The sequence below is a fragment of the Malaclemys terrapin genome, chromosome 7, assembly GCF_027887155.1.
Source record: "Malaclemys terrapin pileata isolate rMalTer1 chromosome 7, rMalTer1.hap1, whole genome shotgun sequence".
In the NCBI taxonomy this organism is placed as follows: Eukaryota; Metazoa; Chordata; order Testudines; family Emydidae; genus Malaclemys; species Malaclemys terrapin.
The window spans coordinates 74,859,215-74,886,076 of NC_071511.1; the positions used below are offsets into that span (position 1 = coordinate 74,859,215).

General features: G+C 39.0%; 1 protein-coding gene across 1 annotated transcript in view; it reads right to left on the bottom strand.

Moving 5' to 3' along the window:
* Positions 1-26,862, bottom strand: part of BMPR1A (bone morphogenetic protein receptor type 1A) — a 178,646-nt gene that overhangs the window by 111,328 nt on the left and 40,456 nt on the right. Inside the window, exon 2 of the mRNA XM_054034411.1 lies at positions 3,588-3,707. The gene's annotated coding sequence lies outside the window, so the exon portion shown is untranslated. The remainder of the gene's footprint in view (positions 1-3,587; positions 3,708-26,862) is intronic.

Sequence of the window (26,862 nt, forward strand, 5' to 3'; positions counted from 1 at the left end):
ATCAGAGGGGTAGCCGTGTTAGTTTGAATCTGTAAAAAGTAACAGAGGGTCCTGTGGCACCTTTAAGACTAACAGAAGTATAGGGAGCATAAACTTTCGTGGGTAAGAACCTCACTTCTTCAGATGCAAGTAATGGAAATCTCCAGAGGCAGGTATAAATCAGTATGGAGATAACAAGGTTAGTTCAATCAGGGAGGGTGAGGTGCTCTGCTAGCAGTTGAGGTGTGAACACCAAGGGAGGAGAAACTGCTTCTGTAGTTGGATAGCCATTCACAGTCTTTGTTTAATCCTGATCTGATGGTGTCAAATTTGCAAATGAACTGGAGCTCAGCAGTTACTCTTTGGAGTCTGGTCCTGAAGTTTTTTTGCTGTAAGATTGCTACCTTTACATCTGCTATTGTGTGGCCAGGGAGGTTGAAGTGTTCTCCTACATGGTGGATTTCAACAGCTTCCACCCCCCCATCAACCTCAGCCTGGACCAATCTACACGGGAGGTCCACTTCCTGGACACCACCGTACAAATAAGCGATGGCCAGGTGACTAAACAACCAGTGGGGCCCCTTGATGATAGAGATACAAAAGGAGCACTTAAGGACGATAAAGTCATTGCGGAGAAACTAAATGGATTCTTTGCTTCAGTCTTCACGGCTGAGGATGTTAGGGAGATTCCCAAACCTGAGCTGGCTTTTGTAGGTGACAAATCTGAGGAACTGTCACGGATTGAAGTGTCACAAGAGGAGGTTTTGGAATTAATTGATAAAGTTAACATTAACAAGTCACCGGGACCAGATGGCATTCACCCAAGAGCTCTGAGAGAACTCAAATGTGAAGTTGCGAAACTGTTAACTAAGGTGTGTAACCTGTCCTTTAAATCAGCTTCTGTTCCCAATGACTGGAAGTTAGCTAATGCAATGCCAATATTTAAAAAGAGCTCTAGAGGTGATCCCGGCAATTACAGACTGGTAAGTCTAATGTCTGTACCAGGAAAATTAGTCGAAACAATAGTTAAGAATAAAATTGTCCGACAGATAGAAAAACACAAACTGTTGAGCAATAGTCAACATGGTTTCTGTAAAGGGAAATTGTGTCTTACTAATCTATTAGAATTCTTTGAAAGGGTCAACAAACAAGTGGACAAGGGGGATCCAGTGGACATAGGGTACTTAGATTTCCAGAAAGCCTTTGACATGGTTCCTCACCAAAGGCTCTTACATAAATTAAGCTTCCATGGGATAAAAGGGAAGGTCCTTTCATGGATTGAGAACTGGTTAAAAGACAGAGAACAAAGGGTAGGAATAAATGGTAAATTCTCAGAATGGAGAGGGGTAACTAGTGGTGTTCCCCAAGGGTAAGTCCTCGGACCGATCCTCTTCAACTTATTCATAAATGGTCTGGAGAAAGGGGTAAACAGTGAGGTGGCAAAGTTTGCAGATGATACTAAACTGCTAAAGACCAAAGCAGACTGTGAAGAACTTCCAAAAGATCTCACAAAACTAAGTGACTGGGCAACAAAACGGCAAATGAAATTTAATGTGGATAAATGTAAAGTAATGCACATTGGAAAAAATAACCCCAACTATACATACAATATGATGGGGGCTAATTTAGCTACAACAAGTCAGGAAAAAGATCTTGGAGTCATTGTGGATAGTTCTCTGAAAATGTCCATGCAGTGTGCAGAGGCGGTCAAAAAAGCAAACAGGATGTTAGGAATCATTAAAAAGGGGGTAGAGAATAAGACGCAGAATATATTATTGCCCTTATATAAATCGATGGTACACCCTCATCTCGAATACTGAGTACAGATGTGGTGGTCTCATCTCAAAAAAGATATACTGGCACTAGAAAAGGTTCAGAAAAGGGCAACTAAAATGATTAAGGGTTTGGAATGGGTCCCATATGAGGGGAGATTAAAGAGGCTAGGACTCTTCAGCTTGAAAAAGAGGAGACTAAGGGGATATATAAAGTCATGAGTGATGTGGAGAAAGTGGATAAGGAAAAGTTATTTACTTATTCCCCTAATACAAGAACTAGGGGTCATCAAATGAAATTAATAGGCAGCAGGCTTAAAACAAATAAAAGGAAGTTCTTCTTCATGCAGCGCACAGTCAACTTGTGGAAGTCCTTACCTGAGGAGGTTGTGAAGGCTAGGACTATAACTACGTTTAAAAGAGAATTGGATAAATTCATGGTGGTTAAGTCCATTAATGGCTATTAGCCAGAACGGGTAAGAAATGGTGTCCCTAGCCTGTCTGTCTGCCAGAGGGTGGAGATGGATGGCAGGAGAGAGATCACTTGATCATTGCCTGTTAGGTTCACTCCCTCTGGGGCACCTGGCATTGGCCACTGTCGGTAGACAGGAGACTGGGCTAGATGGACCTTTGGTCTGACCCGGTACGGCCTTTCTTATGTTCTTATAACAACATTTTGCACCAATACTAATAAACTTTCATAATTACAAAAAAAAAAAAAAAAGGCATAACATTGGTTTATAATGTAGTGATTATGGTACACATGGATCTATCACAGCCATTTGATTTTTAGGTGATAATTTCAGATGAAGTTCCATGAAAATAAATACAAATAGTGTTCTAATTAATTCTACTCATTCAGAAAGAAGGCCAACTCATCACTGTGATCAGTTCAATGAAAACATCTACTCAATGTCCAGCAGTGGTCAAAAAAATAAACAAAGTTAGATTGTATTAAGAAAGAAACTTAAAATGTTACAGTGCCACTAAATAAATTCTTAGTCCTCCCTTACTTTGAATCAAAACTGTGTCATCAGTGGTCATGCCATCTCACAAATTACATAATAGATACAGAAAAATGGCTATACAGAGCAACAGAAATGACTACAGGCTTGTAAAGAGTTCCATACCGTGAGAAAATAAGAAAATTAGAAGTAGATAGTTTATTGAGGAGATGCATACGAGGTGAAAGGATAGAGGTATGTAAAGTAATAGAACAGAGGTGGTTATCTCGGTGCTTCCGCTTACCCCCTCAAAATACAATTTAAAAAACCCAATGCAATTAAAAAGCAGCATATCTGAAACCGAGTAAAGAAAAAAAACCACCTCTTTGCAGCATGCATAATTAACCTGTGCAACTCAATGACTCAAGGGCCAAAAACTTAGTCGGATTAAAAAAAGATTAGATGTGGCTAGTAAGAATAACTACAGTAATACCCGCTAGGAAAAATATTTATAAGTCTTATAAAATTTCATGCAAATTAATTGTTTTGCCAGGGGATAGGAAGAAACTTGCCCCTAGAGTGCTATAGATGCTATGGATCTTCAGAGATATCATACCAAACTAGATGGACTTTTAGTCTGATGTGATAATGCAATTCTTGTTTTCCAAGGAAGGAATAATATTTTTGAATCTGGTTACTTTTTCACAGTTGGAACAGAGGCACAGAAGGAAAGTGGTTGTTGTACTCCATATCCAATATTACATTTAATGGGGAATATGGTTTGTGTGAAAATGTTTATGTTCCTTATTTAAATCAATCAATCAATCAATCAAGGTTTAACAATGCCCTTATTACTCTTAGGTGGGTTAGGGATTTTTTGGTTTCACCTTACCTCAGTTGGGGAGTTGGATGGAAGTATATTTTATGTAAAATCTTCTTCAGACTGTCTTCATCTGTATTTCCACTTCATCAATTCCAATATGATATTATAGCAATGCATATTTCTATTAATCTGTAAGACAGGAAGAGGATTTGCCTTTGAGTCTGGAGCAATACTTTGTCAATAATAGAGAAATTACTGCAATGGTTTACAATACACCACATGAACTGATTATTGCAGATATATCTACAATTATGGAGCTTAACTGCTGTCTACTACTTGTTGCTGTCTATTGCTTTCCAGAAAAAACCTCAAGAGCTGCCATATTTCTAATATATTCTTTTAAAGCCTTAATATATTAGTAAAATAACACATTAAGGATACCCCAAAAGCATTTGGAATTTATTTGTATTCTATTCAAATTACACACTTACAAAGAAAATTATTAATGACTTAACTGATTCATAAAGAATCATTTTTTTCCTCCACTTTAAGGAATCAGACTGTCTTAAGGCTATATTTATATATATACACATATATAAATATAAAAGATAGAGAGACTTTTTTTAACTTGGGGGTAATTATTTTTTCTCTGAGCTTTCAATGTGCAATTACGCACTAATTTTAATGTATTTTCCTTAAGAAAACCAGACTCTGAGAAACAACTAACAGGTTTATTGAAGATGATCACTGACATGACTGCTTCCAAGATGGAAAATCAAGTAGAGGAGCTGACAGAGTGCATATGTAAAGCCCTGTGCAGATACAAAATTTGTATCTGCATCCAATCCCTGAGCCATAAACATGGTCTGTGGCTATTCGCAGGTATGATGCGGCTATCCGCAGATTTGCAGGGCTCTATGCATAAGAGCTGGAAGAAGTTAACTGGCACCTGTCTGCTCTACATAGCAAATTACCATGCTGAAAGCCAGGATGTGAATCTACAGCACCAGGTTCTTGCGCAGCAATCTTGCATGGATGCTACTATAGCGCAGAGATTGTCCCGGAGTGTGGCTTAGCGTACTGCTATGTAGCGTGTTAAGCTGCGCTCCAGAACTCTCACTGCGCTGTAGCAGTGTCCACATGAGACATTACTCCATAGCAAGCTGCGCCACTGTAGATTCACACAATAGGTTGCCGAGCAGTAATTTTCTGTGTAAACAAGCTCCACCAGTTAGAGGAGACCAAGGGAACCAAAAGCAGGCTCAAACCCATCATCTTAGCTATATAAATGTATCAAGAGGGTTCACTCACAAAAATATATTGGATTCAAATAACCAAATATTCAGTTTCATCAACTGGGCAGGGATTCAGGAAATAACCCTTATTTAAGAAGCATTTAAGCACATGCTAACTTTAACCATGTGCTCAAATGCTGTCCTCAGTAGCAGTGTCGCCAACTCTGGCAATTTTATTACAAGTCTTGACCCTACTTCTGGAAACATGAGAATCTCAGCTTTCATTTAAAATGTCTAGCCCTCATGGTTACGGAGAAAGGCTTGAAAACATGACACGAGTGTCTTCTAAAGGATCAAATAACAGAAGGCAAATAAAAAGATTTATCATATTTATCATTTTTAAAGAGATGATACTTAAGCCAATCTCATGATTTTTTGGAGCCTGATTCATTTTTGAATGGTTGAACTTTGCAATAGGGATGTACCAAAGCACATGGCTTCATTAGAAAGGCAAAGCTTCTATTGTCTGGTTTTCTTCCCTCTTTCTTCCCTAATACCACAATGATCTCTCACATTACAAGGTCAAAAAACTCCGTCCCCACATCCATTTATAAGCATTGTTTTTAATCAGGGTGATGTTTACTAGTCTTGGCAATAAACAATAAATTTGTATATAATGGGCAACCTGAAACTGTCCTGAATATCAGATAGCATGAGTTCATAAAAACAATTGTCTCTGTTGAGCAGACGGACAGACACTGTACTCTGTTAAATCTTCCTTGTTCGAAAGGAAGAAAAACTAACCCTTGCTCTGCATTTAGCAAACCTTGGTTTTCTTCACAAGTTTATAAAACCTACAAAGTAAACTCAAGTCTCCTTTCCCTATTTCTGAAACATCTTTAATAGTAGTTATACTGCTGTAGTACTCCACAGCATGCTACTGTAAACAGAAAGGAGACGCTGTGATTTCCTTGCTATCCTACTGCAACAACCATAAATCTTAGCTGTCACGTCCCATTTATCCAATACTCTAGTTCAGGGATAGGCAACCTATGGCACGCGTGCCGAAGGCGGCACACAAGCTGATTTTCAGTGGCACTCACACTGCCCGGGTCCTGGCCACCGGTCCGGGGGGCTCTGCATTTTAATTTTATTTTAAATGAAGCTTCTTAAACATTTTAAAAACCTTATTTACTTTATACAACAATAGTTTAGTTATATATTATAGACTTATAGAAAGACCTTCTAAAAACGTTAAAAATGTATTACTGGCACACAAAACCTTAAATTAGAGTGAATAAATGAAGACTCAGCACACCACTTCTGAAAGGTTGCCGACCCCTGCTCTAGTTCATGCCATAGCTTTAAAAAAGGTCACCATTAAAGAGGAAAAAATAACAGTGATTTTGAACAAAGTTAGTAGTGTATCTGAGTACTCTTGGTAATATTCCCAACCTCTTTAAGCAGCTATCATCATTAATTCTTGTAAAATTCTTTACTCACATTTCCTGGATCATATGCCCAACAATCCCCTAACAACCATATAGCAACCTTGCAGTTCACCCAAATGAATCTTCAACTCAATTAAAACCAAATTATTCTTCTGCCTTAGACAACTCTCCCTCTTCCCATTACTCACCAAACCACAAGGCCTGTTCCAAAATCCCACTTTTTAGACAACCTTCTGCAAAACCTCCTAGCTCACTGGAGAACGACCCAGCACTTAAGTTTAATTGTTTATTACTGTGAGCATGCTGCCTGTATTACACACCAGCTTTTATTTCCTTCCTTCCCCAATCAGCTTCTAAGAAGTGTCACTGAGTGACCTATATTTAATTTCAGTTATAAAAATAATTTGAATTGATATGAATATGAGTTTATTTCCATTTTAAGTATAAATACTAAGAATTCTAATAATTAATAATGGATTAGTTTTTTTTCTTGAAGTGCTGGAAGACTACCAATGGCACTCAGATAACACAAATAGAGCATGGATAAGCATGAATTTTATGTGGGTAGTCATTCACAGGCAAGAGAAACCTTCTCTGTTTATTGTCAATTTTGTGTTTTGTTAACTGCTGTTGTCTGTACATTTGCCTGGAGACTGTGGTAAACTGGGGGGGGGGGGGGGGGGGGGGGGAAGAAAACCCCAGAAGCTAAAGATCTCACTGGTGTTGTAACACAAAAGGAACCAAACTTAAATGTCACATATCAAATTGATAAAGGTAGGTAAAAGTTGGGTGAAATTTTGGACATACCAAGAATTTGGCATCTTCATTTTAAATGCAAAACAATAACTATCAAAATAAAAATAAAGTTATTTTCATACTTCCATTCTCCTCCACTTTGTAACCATAAATTCATCCATCAAGGCAGTCATTCATTACAAAGTGAAGGTATAAAGAAGTCAATGTACAGAACCTGGAAAAACAACTTAAATACCAAAACAAAAGAAAGTGAAGGAGGAGGGTGCGTAATTAAAAACTAAATTAGTTGAAATCAAATAAAATATCTTAACAAGACTATAAATCAAAAGGATTTACTAAAAGAGCTGACTTCATTCAGCAACTGGATAATTCAGTGAACCTTCAACAAAATCTAATAAAATCAAAGTGCATTATCCGGCATAACAAATTAAGAACAGAATGAAGGTCAAAGTTCACATTAACTGAGCAGCTACATTAAAAACACTACATGGGAAAAGCAAAAGAAATACCACAAAGCTGCTATAAGTCTAATATCATTAAACTGGCAGCTTTTTCCATACAATTACCATGTGACTTTTTTTGGCAAAACTATTTAAATAACCTCAAATTTCATCTAAACAAGATTTTATTTTTATTTTAATGCTGCTGGCAACGTCTGATAAGGTTGCCAGCAGCATTACAAAGTCCAAATTTACTTGTTTGCTCAGAATTGGATTCAGGATTGGGTGAAGATGGCAAACTAGACTCTGCTTCATTACTAAATGGTAAACAGCTGGAAATCAAACAATAAACCATCAGTTCACCATTGCATTCCAAAATAACTAGTCAAATTACTTCTCACAAGCTACATAAGTAAATTCCTAGATAAAAAACGGAATTAAACTGTAGTTAAAATGGGGTATATATCAGTAACGTATGGATAAAAATTCAGTAATGTGTTAGTTATCCCAAAGATATGCATTACTAGCCAAGGAAATTCAGAGTTACGCTGGAAAACGTAAGAAATCGAAACACATTAAGGTATGGAAATGTACAGTTCTGGAACCCAACCAATCTTAAGTCTGCCATGCAATTTCCGAACAATATTGAAGACACTAGATCCCCACTCCACCACTTTAAAAAAAGGTCATTAGTAACCAGAATTAAGGCTGAATGGCTTAGCTGAACTAGTATCTCATTGAAATCAAAGGGTTCATTTGCACAGAAGGCATATTTTTATCATGATTGTTACTATGAGCTTATGATAAATGGTCACAAGTTATTTTGATTAACTACTAGGATACAACAACAGATTGCACCAAGTTCAGCTGAACTGTCAGGCTCTTCCAACACTTCTCATCTTTAATGATCTGACCTTTTATCAGATCTGGTCAGGAGGTGTCTTGTCTCAGCTTAAGATGCTGTTGATTTCTACTTTCTTCCCAAGTAGTTACATACAGAGTCTGGATCTAGCTGAATTCACTAATTGCTGTACAAGTACTATGTCCTTTTATTCTGGAAATAAACCCTACATTTTCCCATGTGGGTATCTGTGAGCTTTGCTTAGTCTTGTTTAATTCATTGTTGAAATTAAGCTTACTTTTCATTTGAATTTTTTATATTTCTGACTTATTTTTCATTTTTCATCTCCAAGATTTGAATGTACTGCTACTTCTGTTCATCATGTCATCTACTTAACCATTATTCCAGGGTTCAGATAAAGTAGTACCTACAGTCATTAAATTACAGTTGAATTAACGTAGAACAAAGAATATCAAAGAAAATACTTTAAACCAGAGTCAATGGTTTTGACTCACAAACAGAAATGGATGGCATGTACTTATCAATAATTCAGAGAAGCCATGCTGACACAAATGTTTTTTATTTGACTCTTCCACAGTTCTAGGAAGATAGTTCATTATTTCTGCAGCACTTCCTAAACTATCTTTTTGAAAATTACAGTCCTTTACATTCCAACTGTTACAAGATCCAAGAATACAGTCTCTTGAAAGATGGAGGATCCTTACTGACTTTATTGGACAACTGCTTAAAGCAGAACTTGTTCAACGGTTAAGATTAACTTTATCCTTAATATTTAAGCAAGGCAGAAGTTTAATAAGGTGAAAAAAACATTTAACTTTTTTGTTTATTCTTTTTTTCCCTCCTATAATATTTATTTTCTAACACGGACAACATACTAATTACTACTACTAATTTTCTTAGCTGACCTAAAATACAGAGAAATACTGCTAGTTCTACAGTGACCAAAGCATTCTGATAAAAAGCTCTTCAAACAGTGTCAAGAGTCTAGTAATTCCTGAATGTGTAAATTGATTTTCCATGTAGCAACCCTACAGATTTCAGATAGTCATACTGTAGACACAGGCTACTGAGACTGCCATACATCTAGCTATATGGGCCCTGTGATGTTTAGTCCCACAGTCAGTTCGTAACATAACTGAGGCACTGTCTTATCCATGTAGACAACCTTTGAGTAGAGATGATTTGACATTCAGATTATTTTTTGGAGACCACAAACAATATCTTTGATTTCTTAAACAGTTTTGGCCTAAGTAGTAGATATTCGCTCTTCAGACATCCAAGGTGTGTAACCTCTCCTTCACAGGACAGCTATGGGGCTTAGGGAAAATCACAGGCAATGATAACTGACAGATGAGTCAGATACTATTTTGGTCAGGTATGCAGATTGATGCCTAAGACTGACAAGGCCTGCAATTCTGAGTCCCTTTAAAAACATGGCTTGATGTAACACTGCTCATTGTAGTAGCTCTCAACAAAGTTCTCATTTTTGGTGGTGGTTGCTGTGTTTATTCTGTCTTTTGACTTTTCAACTCTACTCTCCTGGCAATGTGTGCAATACTTTGATGGATGTGCCCTCAAAAGTATCCCTTCAAAAAAATGGAGAGATGGAATGGAGGGAAGGCATCCATGCTGTTGAGAAAAAAGGAGAGTACTTATGTCAAGTTCTTGTACACTGATATAAAACACTCAGCAAAGAGCTCTATTGTGTGATAACATTAAAATATGATGGAAAACCTTATTCACACATATTTATAAATATACTGTACAAGGTCTTTAAAATAGAGCTGGAAAATTAGCAATGAACAAACCAGGAAACACAAAGCACTCTCTCCACGTACCAGGTTGTCCAATTATTTTTCAGTGAAGATTTATGCAAGCTGCAAAGACCTTTACATGTAAGAATATCTTTGATGTAAAGAGAATCTATAGTTCAAAGATATTCAATCACCCTTTTGAGTTTTCTATATTTCAGTAAAATACTTATATCTATAATCATTAAATATTTTTAAAATAATGAATTCAATCACATTCAAAACATTTCAAAAGTTTTAAATCATCATCTTTTATAATTTTGATAATTACATATATTATACATTAACCAGTAATTACAATATTATTATTTTAAAAACTCAATTGTCTAAATAGCTAAAAGTAATTGTCCAAATAGCTAAAAGCAATTGGGGCTTCTCCCCCTCCCTTGAACCCAGGGGTCTCAACCATTAGTACAACCCCCCACAATTTCAGTCCAACCAGCCTCACCTCTGCTCCTCCTGGGGTTCTTCACCCCCTCTCCCAGACAGCTGGGAGGGAAGGGGGAGTGAGCAGTGGCTTCTCCTCTCATCTCCCCATTCCCAGGCTGGAGGGGGAAATTGATCTGGAACTCCTCCCTCCCGCACCCCCCCTTCCCAGGCTGGGTGCAAGAAAGGGGAGGATCAGAAGTTCAATCCTGTCTGTTTCTCACAAGAAGGGAGTGAGGAAGAGGGACTAGGCAACACTCAGCTGATGGGCTCTTGGCTCCCTCCTTCCCCACCCCCTCCTGTGAGAATGCTACAAGTGGAAGGAAGAGATTCTGCCGGCTTCCAGTTGGGTTTCTGGTAGGACTGAACTGTATGATGGGGCTGGACACTGTCAGAATATTGCAAGATGGGTTCCAGATCCCTCCAAAATCCCATCACTCACAATAAAATAGTGAACATTGGCAATACTGAGCGAGCAACACCCAAAGGCTAAAAGGGACTCTCTTGAGTTTGGGTGACTCCAAATTAGAGTGATGTGTGATACACATTTTCAAGTTCTTTTAAAACTGTTTCGGAGGATGGACACCATGGTTGCTTTCACAGGACACAAGAGGCTGAAAGAGCAGTTAAGTAAGCCTTCACAGCTGCCACTGATGGCTCTGAAAACCCTCAATACAGAAGAAGATCTAAGGAAACCGGAACCACATATGAAACTGGGTTAAGAGCTCTACCTTCAGCAAACTTTTAAACTTGTTCTATTTAGTGGCAGAACATTTCCTACTGAAAGATTATCTGGACTCCAAGACTACTTTGATCTCTTATCAGACACCTAAGCCATTCTGGAGAAACTAACATGACAACCTGTATGGAAGTTCAAAAATTCTGCTTTTCTATTGGTTCCTCTGCCTGATCAAATATGATACTAGCAAAACCTAACTTCAGAGAATGACCTAGTTTCCTTGAAACTTTGGGCCTGATTGAGCAAGGTTCTGAGTCCCATCAACTCCAACTGGTTTCCACAGGAGTTGATTGTGGTTACCATCATGTGGCTCTTTTATGACTGGATTTTAGTTTACCTTATTTTAAAAAAAAATACAAAATATTGTTTTACTATCTTTACAAATCTTTCCATTTCAACAGAATACATGCCAATTCTTTTACTTCACTGTCAGGGCTTGAGTTTAGACCCTTGGGCTACCTGGTTCTCCTGTTAAGAGTTGGTATGCCTAAAGTAGTGTAAGGAAACTCCTGCTCTGCTTTAGCTTTCTGTGATGACATTGACAAATGGAGTAAACTTGAGAGCCAAAAGTTAGGTCCTGGAAAGGAAGAAGATTACATTCATCTAAGTTCTTTTTTAACCAATATGTAGACAAATGATTTTTATTGAAATCAAACTCCTTATGGCATTAGAGGTACAATAGCACAATATTCTTGTTTATTAAAATCTGCTTGAAAATTGTACTGTCTATATACAGGTTCCAAATATCTTTAAATTATTAGGTTTTTTTAAAATTGCTGTTTCAATTTTCCAACCGTGGAACTAAGAATCAGCCAATCATTTCAAATTATTAAAACCGACAAATCCTCCAAAAAGCAAATAAAATACATTTTGTGGCAATTTGGCTCATATATGCTGATGATCTGAGAAAAAATAACAGTGTTTACATTTACTTAATCAACATAAGTCCTAGTTTCCTGAGGATTTAATTCACAATGATATACAGAGTCTTGTACCATGAACATCTAGAGACAACTACTGAACAAGAATTGCCTTTTGTAAACAAGTTGTTTTTACATATCTTAATTGTATACATAAGAACATAAGAATGGCCGTACTGGGTCAGACCAAAGGTCCATCTAGCTCAGTATCCTTTCTACCGACAGTAGCCAATGCCAGGTGCCCCAGAGGGAGTGAACCTAACAGGTAATGATCAAGTGATCTCTCTCCTGCCATCCATCTCCACCCTCTGACAAACAGAGGCTAGGGACACCATTCCTTATCCGTCCTGGCTAATAGCCATTAATGGACCTAACCTCCATGAATTTATCCAGTTCTCTTTTAAACGTAGTTATAGTCCTAGCCTTCACAACCTCCTCAGATAAGGAGTTCCACAAGTTGAATGTGCGCTGTGTGAAGAACTTCCTTTTATTTGTTTTAAACCTGCTGCCTATTAAGTTCATCTGGTGACCCTTAGTTCTTGTATTATGGGAATAAGTAAATAAACTTTTCCTTATCTACTTTCTCCACATCACTCATGATTTTATAAACCTCTATCATATCCCCCCTCAGTCTCCTCTTTTCCAAGCTGAAAAGTCCTAGCCTCTTTAATCTCTCCTCATATGGGACCCGTTCCAAACCCCTAATCATTTTAGTTGCCCTTCTCTGAACCTTTTCTAGTGCCAGTATATCTTTTTTGAGAAGACGAGACCATATTGGTATGCAGTATTCAAGATATGGGCGTACCATCAATTTATATAAGGACAATAATATATTCTCCGTCTTATTCTCTACCCCCTTTTTAATGATTCCTAACATCCTGTTTGCTTTTTTGACCGCCACTGCACACTGCATGGATGTCTTCAAAGAACTATCCACGATGACTCCAAGATCTTTTTCCTGACTTGTTGTAGCTAAATTAGCCCCATCATATTGTATGTATAGTTGGGGTTATTTTTTCCAATGTGCATTACTTTACATTTATCCACATTACATTTCATTTGCCATTTTGTTGCCCAGTCACTTAGTTTTATGAGATCTTTTTGAAGTTCTTCACAGTCTGCTTTGGTCTTAACTATCTTGAGCAGCTTAGTATCATCTGCAAATTTTGCCACCTCACTTTTTACCCCTTTCTCCAGATCATTTATGAATAAGTTGAAGAGGATTGGTCCTAGGACTTACCCTTGGGGAACACCACTAGTAACCCCTCTCCATTCTGAGAATTTACCATTTATTCCTACCCTTTGTTCCCTGTCTTTTAACCAGTTCTCAATCCATGAAAGGACCTTCCCTTTTATCCCATGACAACTTAATTTATGTAAGAGCCTTTGGTGAGGGACCTTGTCAAAGGCTTTCTGGAAATCTAAGTACACTATGTCCACTGGATCCGCCCTTGTCCACATGTTTGTTGACTCTTTCAAAGAACTCTAATAGATTAGTAAGATACAATTTCCCTTTACAGAAACCATGTTGACTTTTGCCCAACAATTTATGTTCTTCTATGTGTCTGACAAATTTATTCTTAACTATTGTTTCGACTAATTTGCCCAGTACCGATGTTAGACTTACCGGTCTGTAATTGCCGGGATCACCTCTAGAGACCTTTTTAAATATTGGCGTTACATTAGCTATCTTCCAGTCGTTGGGTACAGAAGCCGATTTAAAAGGACAGGTTACAAACCATAGTTTATAGTTCTGCAACTTCACATTTGAGTTCTTTCAGAACTCTTGGGTGAATGCCATCTGGTCCCGGTGACTTGTTAATGTTAACTTTATCAATTAATTCCAAAACCTCCTCTTGTGATATTTCAATCCGTGACAGTTCCTCAGATTTGTCACCTACAAAAGCCAGCTCAGGTTTGGGAATCTCCCTAACATCCTCAGCCATGAAGACTGAAGCAAAGAATTCGTTTAGTTTCTCCGCAATGACTTTATCGTCTTTAAGCGCTCCTTTTGTATCTCGATCATCGAGGGGCCCCACTGGTTGTTTAGCAGGCTTCCTGCTTCTGATGTACTTAAAAAACATTTTGTTATTACCTTTTGAGTTTTTGGCTAGCTGTTCTTCAAACTCCTCTTTGGCTTTTCTTATTACATTTTTACACTTAATGTGGCAGTGTTTATGCTCCCTTCTATTTACCTCACTAGGATTTGACTTCCACTTTTTAAAGGAAGTCTTTTTATCTTTCACTGCTTTGTTTACATGGTTGTTAAGCCATGGTGGCTTTTTTGGATTATTGGACAATTATTGGATACTTTGAACAAAAATAATTTTTCTAGAAATCTGCACTTTTTGTAGAATTTCCACTTGGCAAAGATTTCTTTCCAGTATTTAAAGACCTTTGTTAGAGTCTGACTTATTAAAATTGCTTTTACAAAAAATTCTGGGCATGAAAAGGATATTTTGATATGAAACATTTCAGAAAGTTTATTATTCTACAAAAGATACTTGCGATTTGTAGTCAATTGGTATAACCTGTGCCCTTGCCAGCAATAGATAGCTTCACTCAACAGGATAAAGAAAATTTTGTCTCCTAGCTCCAGCAACATCCCTATTTCCCATAGAATATATCCTTCACATGAAAAAGCAAGGACAGATTTGGAGAACTACAGACCATCCCCAAGGTGGCCTTCCATACCAGGAGTCCTTTGGAGAATAACAGATTTTTAACTAAAGACAAAATACATATTTCTACTCAAGCTTCCTCTATTCTGAAGTGATTGCACACTGCGTGGGAGTGCCCAAACCCAGAAATGTGTTCTTAAAAAAATAGTTAAAAAAAAAAAAAAAGCCTAAGGAATTTCAGTTAGAATGTCTGTTGCCTAAGTGCAGTCTCTGAAGTTGAAAGATTCACATGCCTAGCAAACCAGTGGACAGAAGTTCAGGTGGCAGCATGAGATCTCCTCTACTGTTACAGACTCGAATCCATCTGACATTCTGCAATCCTCGGGGCTCCAGGCATGCCAACTCTCTATGACCAATCCTAGTTAGCCACTATGTATGTCTCCCTTAGTGATATAGAAACCATAGAACTTTTACGAGATGAACAATAAAATCAGATTTCCTAAACTTAGATCCTGTATCTAAAGATATCTGGACCCAATCTTCCCTAAAAAAGATAGGACTCTAAATACACTGATTAGGGCAGAATGAGAGAAGGTAGATGGCCTGATTCCTAAGAAAAATGAAGATTAAAAATAATTATAGTTTCAAGGGAAATATACTACCGTAAAATTAATAAGGAGAACCCAAATGGCAAAGATGCCATCTCACACTCACATTTAGCTGTGAGCCTGCCAGTTACAATACCTGAAAGTGAATGAGATATCCCTCCATCTATTTATTCCACTAAAGTCACAGCTTCTCTGGCTAATATATCATATCTCTCCCTGCTTGCTGATAGAAAGGACACCAGTTGTCATTGTGACTCATGACAGATCATGATGTGAAGTCAGAAGTGGAACCAATGCTGTCTTGAACTTGCAGGTTGATGTGCAGCTTCTCCTGTCTTTTGGTCAAAATACTAGGAGCCAACCAATGTTTAGACTAGTGATGTTTCATTATATTCTTAAATAGAATTCCTTTTCAGAGGTTTATGGTATTACCCTTCCATAAATAAAGTTATTTGATAGGTTCAGAGAAGTATTGAACTGATGAAATAACTGTTTTTGAGAAGTCAGTTCTGCAGAAGGGAGTGAAGCAGATCGTGAGAACTTTCTGACGCAGGAAACTAAGCTCCAGTGAATATGTTGTCACTCATACTTAGTGACATTCTCCAGTGGCACCTGGAAAGTGCATTTGTTAAGACTGTGATGAAAGTGCAGCAATCTGTTCCTCTGAATGGAGAATGGTAGGTGGGTGGGTACCAAAGAAGGTAACCAAAGGTAAATCAGCCACTAAAAGCAGGAGTTGGAATTTTTGTTCACTGAATCTCAGCTGAGAGAGCAGGTATACCGCGACCTGAACCACATCAACAGTCTTCTTGTAGAGCTTTTGCCAACTAGTTGCCCAGACAAGTCTCAAATGCAGGGGGGTTGAGAACAGTGATTTTCTCCTAAATTCTACCCATAAACAAATGCAAATGACACTTGACTGCAGATCTTCATAATAGCTCATCCCCATTTCTTGTATGTTGTGAACAGTAGATAATTTTTAAAATCACTGAGCTACAGCGTCAACACTTGACTGAGATAAATAGCAGCATTTCACACCTCAGCTATTGTTTAGGCTGTCTGCATACGCAGACACACTATTGTATTGGTTTAGTTGCCTTATATTTTGAAGTTATCTTTACAATTTTATGAGCAAGTGACTTTGTACCAGCAAAAGAAATCTTGGATTCTGAAGCACAAAACAGAAGCCTTTAGAAAATGTACGACATCTGAGGCCTGGTCTACAACACTACAATCTTGACGGATGCCACTTTTAATCGACCTAACAATGTATGTGTTTACACTACCAAGTCCCTTCCACAGACCTAACTTGCCTGTAGCATCAACCTAATTACTCCACTATGGCGAAAGGCATAGCTCTTAACTCAACGTTGATGAGTTGAGAAAGAGAAAGTGTATATGTAGCATTGTGTAATTCAACTGAAATGGCCTCCAGGAGGTGTCCCACAATGCTCCATTGTGACCACCCTGGAGACGGTTTTCAACTCTGCTGTGCGGCAGCCAGGTGCACAGGAAACAGCCCCTCTCCTGTTACAGCCCTGGGAAATTTTGAATTCCCATTTCCTGTTTGATCAATGGGGAGAGCTCGCAAGCCCAGCTAATCATAGAAACTCAATGCCATAAACACGCTCCAGCTTCGAGTACACAGGAGATGGTTAATCTTGGTCTGTGGGGAGAAGAGTCTGTGCAGTCACAGCTCCTATCCAGCCGTACACATCTACACAAAGATCACACAGGGCATGGTGGAAAAAGGGTTACACCAGGGACACGCAACGGGGTGCTGAGTGAAAAAATCAACGAACTTCAACAGGTGTACTAGAAGACAAGGGAGATGAATAGCTGTTCTGGTTCGGCCCCACAGACATGCGACTTTTACAACGAGCTGCATACGATTCTACCCACCACTACTCCCAAACACAGCATGGATACCTCCTAGGAGTCTGAGTCCTGGGCCACCTCAGGCCACAACAAGGAGGACATTCAGGACGAGAAAGAGGAGGAGGAGAAGGAGGCGGCAAGAGAGCGGTGGATCCCTTCTCCCCAAGAGCCAGGAGCTGTTTCTAACCCCAGAGCCTAGCGAGTCGCAGGAGAGAATGGCAGCCAAGCATGATGTTGGGGAAGGCATCTCTGTTGAGTACACAATTCCAATCAAACTGTAGGGGTTACATGCTCTTACATTTTATATTTAATCTGAACAAAAAAATGAGGTGCAGTGGGGTGAGGGTGAAGTGAGGAAGTGTTCTGTTTCCTAGTGACCATTCCAGCTACGCAGAGCCTGCTCCCCAGAAAGGTCTGTTTATGTGCATAGGGATGGCCCGGGAATACTCCATCGAGATCTCTCGGAAACTTTCATGGAGGTAGTACTCTGCAATCCCTTGCAGAAGATTTCTTGGGAGAGCTGCCTTATTTCTTCCACCACTGTAGGAGAGTTTGCCACACCACTCCAGTATTAACTCTGTTGGCACCATTGCAGTACATAGCATAGCAGCATAAGGACCAGGTCTGAACCCAGATGCTTGCCGCATCTATTCCCTTGCCATCTCTGTTACCCTCAAGAGACTGATATCACATAGGGTCACCTAGAGGAAATGGGGGAAGTTTTCATTATAAGTGCTCACACCACAAACAACAGAGCATGTGATCCACCCCCACAGTTAATTTCGGGTCCCTCAGCCATACTTTTCTTAATGTGCTATTGCTTGGGATGGCAGGGATCGGCGTCTATTACCAGTAACATTAAGGGAAGGAAGGGTTATCTTCCTGTGTCGTCGTCCCCGAGCTGGCATTCCCAAGATGGCAATTCGGAAGGCTTTACACTGGTCCCTGGTCTTAAAATAACATCCATGTTGCTAGGGCAGAGGTTCCCAAATTGGGCGATACCGCCCTCTGGGGGGCGCTGGAACGATCCGGGGGGGCAGTAGTAGCCTCGGGTGCAATTGGGGGGCGTTGAATAAAAATAAGGGGGCGGTGGAAGCATAAAGAAAGAATATAAGAAAATTTTGAAAAACCGTTCGTACATGTTTCATCTATTGTGTAACATAGAGTTAAAGTTGTAGTGATTACTTTATTTTCCAAATAAATTCACAAATTATAACCGATCAGGTGTCAAGTCCGCCAACAGCTCTTAACAAGCAAGTGCTGGCAGGCGAGCGTGTCGCGCATTGTCGGGAAGTCCAGCATGCATCGGCAGGAATATGTGCGTGTAATGACTTGTTTACAATACGATACTATAAATAGGCGACATGTATGAAATCTAATTTAGATTGTTTCTTAATTGTGTAAAAAGCAGTTAACAATAGTGCAATAAGTATTTAAAATTTTTTATTCATATTCAATACCTTCGATCTTTACGGATTACGGATCACATACAAAGCAAATTGTATTATTATTGTTTCAATAAAACAGCAATTTACACGTGAGTATTTTTATACATTTTCTTACATATCTACCGTAGGTTTCTGTGTCTCTAGTGCTTACTAATAATAAAATCGTAGCAGGCTTGTGTCGGTACAGTACTATTTGAAGTGTACAGTCAATATATTTGTCATATTTTTTATTACAATATTAACGAAAACGGGAATGAAATCGTAAAAAAAACTGTTAACTATTAACATTTATGTATATCTATCGAATCACCTGTGTTAATTGGTAAATAAGGCGTGTGTTAATAAGGAACAATTATTTAAATAAGGGCAAACTAAATTAAAACTAACTGATTTTTAATTGCATATTGATTAATTATTTCTTGATAAATTTAGTTTGATATTCGACAATTTAATATCAAATACATATATCTAATGCTGAGCAAAGAACAAAACCCAGTTTATTAGTTTCATTAGTATTTTAGTTTGGTTGTCTTTTGCCATCTTACGCAAAAACCACTGTATACCTGATGTCGTGGGCGATATTCTAATAACACATCTTTCTTTACTATATTGTAGGACGTAGGTAGAAATATAGATACATAAAAGAACACAAATTTGTCACTGCATCTTTCTGTTTGTTCACTTAAAGAAGGTAGATTTCCAGGGGGGCGCTGAGTAATTTTTTTTCTGAAAAGGGGGGCGCTGAGTAATTTTTTTTCTGGTAGGCCAAATAAGTTTGGGAACCTCTGCTCTACACCAATCAATTTAAGCTATGTCCAAGTATGGATCACAGAGGTTTTAAAAGGTTTACTGGGTTTCTGCTACGCCCTTTGAGCTAACAGACGCAAGTCTCTTGACTCAAGCAATTGAGGCTCCTGGATTTAGTTTGAGAAGTACTGAGTTCAAACCATGCTGAAGATGGCACAAACTAGTATGTCATGTTACAGAAAGACAAGAATCTTTCTGGGGTGAGGAGTAGCTGCAACGCTTGAGACTCAGAGAGCCCTCTAGGTGTGGAAGAAATGCTAAATAGTAGTGTTGTGTATTGCAGTTGGAAGGGGACTCAGAGGTAAATAGAAACATCATTTTGTTTAATGGAGGCAGTAGATATCTGAGGATGAAAGTCTCCAGATTGTACCATGACAATTAAAAATCAGGTAGATTATACTGAAGTGATGATTATGTCAGATCTAAAATGAACTGGATTTTACCAATCTTTTTAGCAATGGGAATATTAATAAGTAGACTCCAGATTATTTTTGGTGTGCTGAGAGCAGACTGATTTGATATTTGAATTCTGACATTTGTGACTGCTAACTCCCCCCACTTGTTCACTGGAAGAAGTAGCAACGAGAAGAAGTACATGTCTTCCTCCTGCAGAAAAAAATATTTTTAATATCTTGTAGAGATTGGCAGAATCCAACAACTGGTTGTAATTTTTCATCACAGGAAAAACAGAAAAGAAACAGCCTATTTCCCAGTGGAAGAGGAGGAGATTTTAGGTAATGAAATCAAAGTCTTTGGCCGGTTTGGAAAGTTTGTACTACTTAGGTCTACTTTTAGAAACACTGTTGCCTTAGACATTTTTCTATTCTTTAAGGTCCTAAATGGCACACTCAGGACAGTGCCTGAGACATTTCACCTGAGTGGCAATGAGGAATTTGTTAAATCCAACTGTTAATCCCACATCATAAAGGAAATCACAGAGAACACTAATCAGGTCTAGGGACTGAACCATTCAAAATCTCTCAGCCATTCAAACCCCTAAAGGTTATACACACAGGGCTTTCATGTAATATACCACTGCTGTATTGATTGTAATCCCTTTGGTCATCAAACCACAATTCCTTTTAGATTCACTTCTGGTTTCCAATAACAGATTCTTGAGAGATAAACAACCTCAGGAAGGGGATATCAAAAACTCACAGCATTATCAAGGATTAAGTACCTAGGGTGACCAGACAGCAAGTGTGAAAAATCGGGACGGGGGTGGGGGGTAATAGGAGCGTATATAAGAAAAAGACCCAAAAATCGGGAGTGTCCCTATAAAATCAGGACATTTGGTCACCCTAAGAGTACCCTATGAGATATAAAATTCTTTGGTCAATCTGTATAATTTATGCATGTTCACAGGTAAAGAGTATTTTGTGTCTAGTCATTCCCACCTATATCTTCATGGATAGGGAAACAGAGCTTTAGCTTATCCCTATGCATAAAGTGACTTCCATGGTTCCCTGGAAAGATCCATTGTGAAACTAAACTGATTAAAGGCTAAGCCTCCAAATCCTCAAGGCAAATTCCCTGGACTGAATTAGGGCACCATGGAGCAGCATATGCTGCTTAACTGCTGGGTGAGATGTTTAAATGTGTGTTTACCCTAATAGTTTGACTTCATACCACATGATATATTGATTAAAAATCAGAATTATATAAAATCAATGTAATGCTTATCATAGGGATTAAAAACTGGCTGAAAGGTTTCAAAAATGTATTTATTAATAGAGAATCATCAAATGAGGGTGGTTTTTTAGTGGGATCTTGCAATGATCTATTTTTGACTGTTATCTTTATCAATGATCAGGAAAGAGATTACAAAATCTAGGATAGTAAAATTGGCAGATGACAAACTGGTAAAGTGGTAAATGATGGGGACAGGTCACTTATATAGACTAAGCTGTATCACTCGGTAAACTGGAAGCAAACATCCAAGATATGTTTTTAATTCATACATCTAGGAACAAAGAATGTAGACATTCTTATAGGATCAGGGACTGAATCCTGGAAAGCAGAAATTCTGAAAACACCTAACAGGTCATGGTGGATAACCAAAAAAGCTCCCATTGAAATATTGTGGGTAAGAGGGATAAACACAATTTTTGGATGCATTAACAGGGAAATATCAAGTGGTAAAAACACTATTACCAGCATTGAACAGACCACTACTGGAATACTGTGGCTAGTTATGGTGTCCACACTGGTGGGACAAGGAGGAGAGGATGTTGAAAAATTGAAGAGAGTTCAGAAAAGAGGTACAAGAACGATTTGTTGTCTGAAAAATTGCCTTACCATGAGAGACTTAAGAAGCTCAAGCTATTTAGCTAAACAAAGAGAAAGTTAAGAGATGACCTGATTATGGTCTTTAAGTACCTACACAGAGAGATTTTATACAAATCTATTCAATCTAGCAGACAAATGTACAATAAGATCCAGTGCTGAAAGCTGAAGCTATATTAACTCAGATCAGAAATATGGTGCACACTTAACAATACAGGATAATTAGCCATTGGAACAATTTACCAAGGGTTGCGGTGAACTCTCTATTGCTTCAGGTCTTCAATAGATGTCTTTCTAAAAGATATACTGTGGTTCAACCAACAGTTATGGACTGTTGTAGAAAACAGATGTTCATAGATTTTTAAGGCCAGAAGGGACTCATATGAATAGAAAACTATACAAAGTAATAGGCCCCATTTTTGCCAGGAGAGCCAGAGCTGGCTGAATCTCTGGGTGTGCATGAAGCCCCTTTGATTTCAGTAGAGATCCACTTTTCAAAGAGAAGTACATTGATGAAGGCCTTCTAGACTACCAAGATTGAGTAATCATAACAAGATGTCCTTTTTCTTCCATGATGTCTTGCTGATTAATAACGACGTCAAGTTACTTTAAAAAAAAAAAAAAAACTTATGGGGAAAAAACTTTAAATAACAGTACAGTTTTGAGGTATACATTTTTCTTACTGGATCATGTGGTTTATATCTTCAGATACAGTAATTAGAAGATTAAATAGTAACAAATATGTCTTAAATAGTGATATAGCTTAACTATGCAATTATCACCTCCTTCTACATAATTTCTTGTCAAAAATTAAAAAAAAAAAATTGGGGTGTTTTTTCCCTAAATCAGTAACTGAACAAGCTCATGTTGTAACCAGGGAAAAATACAAGAGGAATTCAAACACACAACTACCCTCTCCCCCATTCCACGCTGAAAAACATCTGGATTCTATTAAAAACTGTCAAGCAAGTAACATGGTGAATAGACGAAAGTAATACAAGAAAAAGGAATCAGCACAATTTTCCACACTGTTCAGTTTTAAGAGTTTTCAGCATGGTCTATGAAGTTTGTATGGAACACTGTTTTTAAAATAATCTTTGCAATTATTTAGGCAGATCACTTTCCTCCCTTCAATACCATACTCTATTGAAAAAAAGAAAATCCTTCTTTCCCTAGAATATCACAATGTGATAGCTAAGACAGACTGTGCCAAACAGCCATTCAATAAGAAACCTTTGGGCACCCATGGGTTTGCATGGATTGATTTTGCACAGTGATTCACAAACTAATTTGATTATGCCCCCCTTTTTTGTGTCCGTAACACTTTACGCTTCCCCCTCCCCCCCCGCCACACAAGTACATCTACTGATAAAAAAAATCAACATGCAACTCTCTCTAAATATTAAAAACAGTAAGGCATTATTCAAACATAGACAACGATCAACTGTAATAAGAGCAAAAGCAAAACTGCTACTGCAGTTGATACTTACAATTGAATGTGCACACCACATTGCAGCAAATGGATTAACAGACAGATTGCAACGATTTTGTATAATGCTGTGTGAGCTTGACAGAAATCTATCAAAATGCACAGCACCATCTGAGGACCTGATGCATCTAGAGGAATCATCTTTGCCAGTTATTCATTGCTGGGGTAAAATGTGTGCAGCAAGTTTCCCCCCCCCGCCAAAGCTTGTCATGCCCCCCAGAATACATTCTGCACCCCCCCACACACACACCTCCCAGAGGGCTTGCCCCCTAGTTGGAGAACCTACAAATGGAAAAGAAAAAACGGTTACTTACCTGAACAGTAACTGTTCTTCCAGATGTGTTGTGAACATATATATTCTACTGTAGGCCCAATACACTCAACATGGAGATTTCTGCTAGCAATACCACTAGGCGGTACATGCCCCCCATGCCATTGTTGTGCAGGAGCTGAGGGCATAAAATTCGCAAATCTGCCTCCTCCCTCTCCCTCTCCATTCCTCTGTACCACTATGTATCTAATGAAGTGGTGGGGGAAAAAAAGATAGAAAAACCATCCACTGGTAGATGTACTGCAGAGATGGAAGCCAAGTAGACTCTCACTGAAGTAACTGAAAGGCGGGAGAATTTCCAATACAATAAGTAGTCCAGTATGTGTCTAAACTCCATGTGATTTGGTGATAATTGATAAGGTTCTTAATCTGGCTGAAACCTTTTCAATTTTGCTCTATATGTGGTTCTAGTGGAATCCTGCCTGCTGTTTACCAAGATGATCACTTGAGCTCAATCTCTCGTCAGTACTTGACCAAAGATCATCCATGCGGTGAGATGGAAAGCTTGGAGGTTGGGATACAGAGACTTATCATGGTTTTGAGGCAGGAGAGATCCTCAACTATGTGTAAAATTATGGGAGACTGGATGAAAAGTTGATGGAGGGTCATGAACCAGTACTATCTTGGCACCATAAGGATTAATCTTCTTTTTGCAGATACAGACTAACACGGCTGTTACTCTGAAACTTCTCTCTTTTCAGTTTCCTGAGCACTCTTGGAATTAGAGGGACTGAAGGGAACACATAGAGCAGATGGTTTGACCAGGGAAAAAGAAAGGCATTTGTTGCAAAACCTGGCCTGTGACCAGCCCTGGAGCAAAACCTCCTGCATTTGTTGTTCAGGTTGGTTGCATATAAGTGGAGTACTACCATCCTTCCTAATTGACCTGCTCAAGCTAGCGGCCACTCAGGGAATCTGCAATGGTGTTCCTTATCCCTGGAAAGTGAAAGGCTTTTAGAAAGCCATTGTTTCTAATACAGAGATTTCCCAGGTGGGACACTTCTTGTCACAGCTGAAACAATCTTACACTTGAATGCTGAGATAAAACACAGCAGTGATTTTGTCTGTGAGAACATGAACAACTTGTTCATACCCAGCATGAGGAACCATCTCGCAGGCCCAGCAAATAATAACTCAAATCTCCAACACATTTACATGGAGCAAAACTTCCTGAGGGGACCAAAGAGCTTGTGCCTAAAGTTGACTAAGATTGGCTCCCAACCCTTTGATGGATGTTTCTGTTACAAGAGACATATCCGGTTCTGAAACAGAAAGGGAACCTTTTTGCATACATTCACAGGGTTCAACCTCCAGCCCAAGGGCCAAAGCATTCTTGCAAGTACACAAATCAGTACACCCAATCAATGCCTACTCAGTCAATATACTGAGTGGAGCCAGGCCTGCAAACAGCAGAGGTTATTTAGGTGGCATACGGAGTCACATATGCACACAATGCCATGTGATCATGTAGATGCAAACAGGAATGAACTGTTGCCCTTGGGTTGGATTTGAGGCTTTTGGATAGACACACCATGGACTGATGAGTCTGCAGAGAGATAAGCAATTGTGGCACTGATGTCTGCTCCTATGAAGGTTATTTGTTGTGTCAGTTTTTACTTTGATTTGTTCATATTTAATTTCAGGCCCAGACAAGAGAAGAGCTGTCTAATGACAAGGATGCTGTTTTGGACTTGGGTGTTTGATTTTCCCTAAACTAGCCAATCATCCAGGTATAGAAATATCTGGATGCCATCATAGCACAAATGTGCTGCTGCTATGAACGTGCATTTGGTGACTGCTCGCAGGGCTGATGATCATCCCAAGGGAACCAACGTGTACTGGTAGTGAATGAATTGAAAGTATTTCCTGTGCCCAGAATATCTTGCCATGTGGAAATAAGAATCCTGCAGATAGAGGGTGACATATCAATCTCCAATCTCTAGGGAAGGGATAATGGACGCAATCATTTTAGTTTTCTGAGGTGTTGAATAGGACGAAGACCACCAGTTTTCTAGGGTAATAGGAAATACTGGGAATAGAAACCTCTCTCTCTCTTGCTCTCCGTGTGTTGGCAGGAAACTGCCTCTATTGCTGCCAATTCCAACAGACTCATTTCCTCAAGCAATAGTCTCATGAAAGGGGTTGCTGAAAAGGGAAAGGGAAGGGAGGCAAACTAGATGTCGTATCCCTCCTTTACAGTGCTGAGTACCCATTTTGACCATTGAAATCTCTTTCCAAGCATGATAAGAGAGATAGGGACTTCTCAAAAGGAGGGAGGTGAGATGTGGTTGGTGTGCTGTCCTCAAATCCAACAGTCTAAAATGACTGCTTCAAAGCTGAAGAGGTCTGGTGAGAATGGCCTGCTGTGGATGATGCCAACTGGTGATGTTTACAAAGCTTAGACCGTCTTTTGGCAGTGTCAAGTGTCTTCTGCTGAGAAGTTCTGTAGTACAATTGGGATTTAAACCATTTCTTCTGTTACTGGGGTGTGGACCGCTAGCGAACGGTGAGTCACATGAGAGCCTTTTAAAGTGTGCATGGCACATACATTTTCTAAGGACCTGGAAGCCTTAAAGAGTCAATCCTCAGTTGTATTTTGTAGCTCTCACAGGAAGCCAAAGGCTTATAGCAAAGAAGAGCTTCTCATGGAGATGGCAGTAACTATGGAGTGTGAGGCGATGTCGGTGGCATTGACCACCACTCAGACTGATGTTTGAGCACAAAGGCATTCTTACAAAGTTATTGATAAGAACTATTCTTTGTACTCTTAAGGCAATTGTGTTGGCAAATTTGGAAACTGGTGCCCAACTAATAAAAGTGTTTTTAGATAACAGTGCCTGATAATTAGCCACCCTCATCTGAAGGCTAACATTGGAATAAAGCCTACCTGCCATATAAATCTCTCAAACTCCTTGTCCTGTGGAGTGGCCACAACACTCAGTAGCAGCCATAACCACCAGGGAGTCTAGAATCAGCTGGGTACAGAAACAATAGAAGTTTTGCTAAGGAACGTGGTAGCATCTGTCTGCCCATTTTGCAGTATGTGGAATGAAGGCTGGAGTCTGCCAGAGGATTCTGGCCAGTTCAAGCAAAGCCTCATTATTGGGAAAGGCAACCCTTCCCAGGCAGGGGTCTGTGTATAGGGTATCCAAAAGTGTGTGTAGGTTGTGGGGAGGGATAGCTCAGTGGTTTGAGCATTGGCCTGGTAAACCCAGGGTTGTAAGTTCAATCCTTGA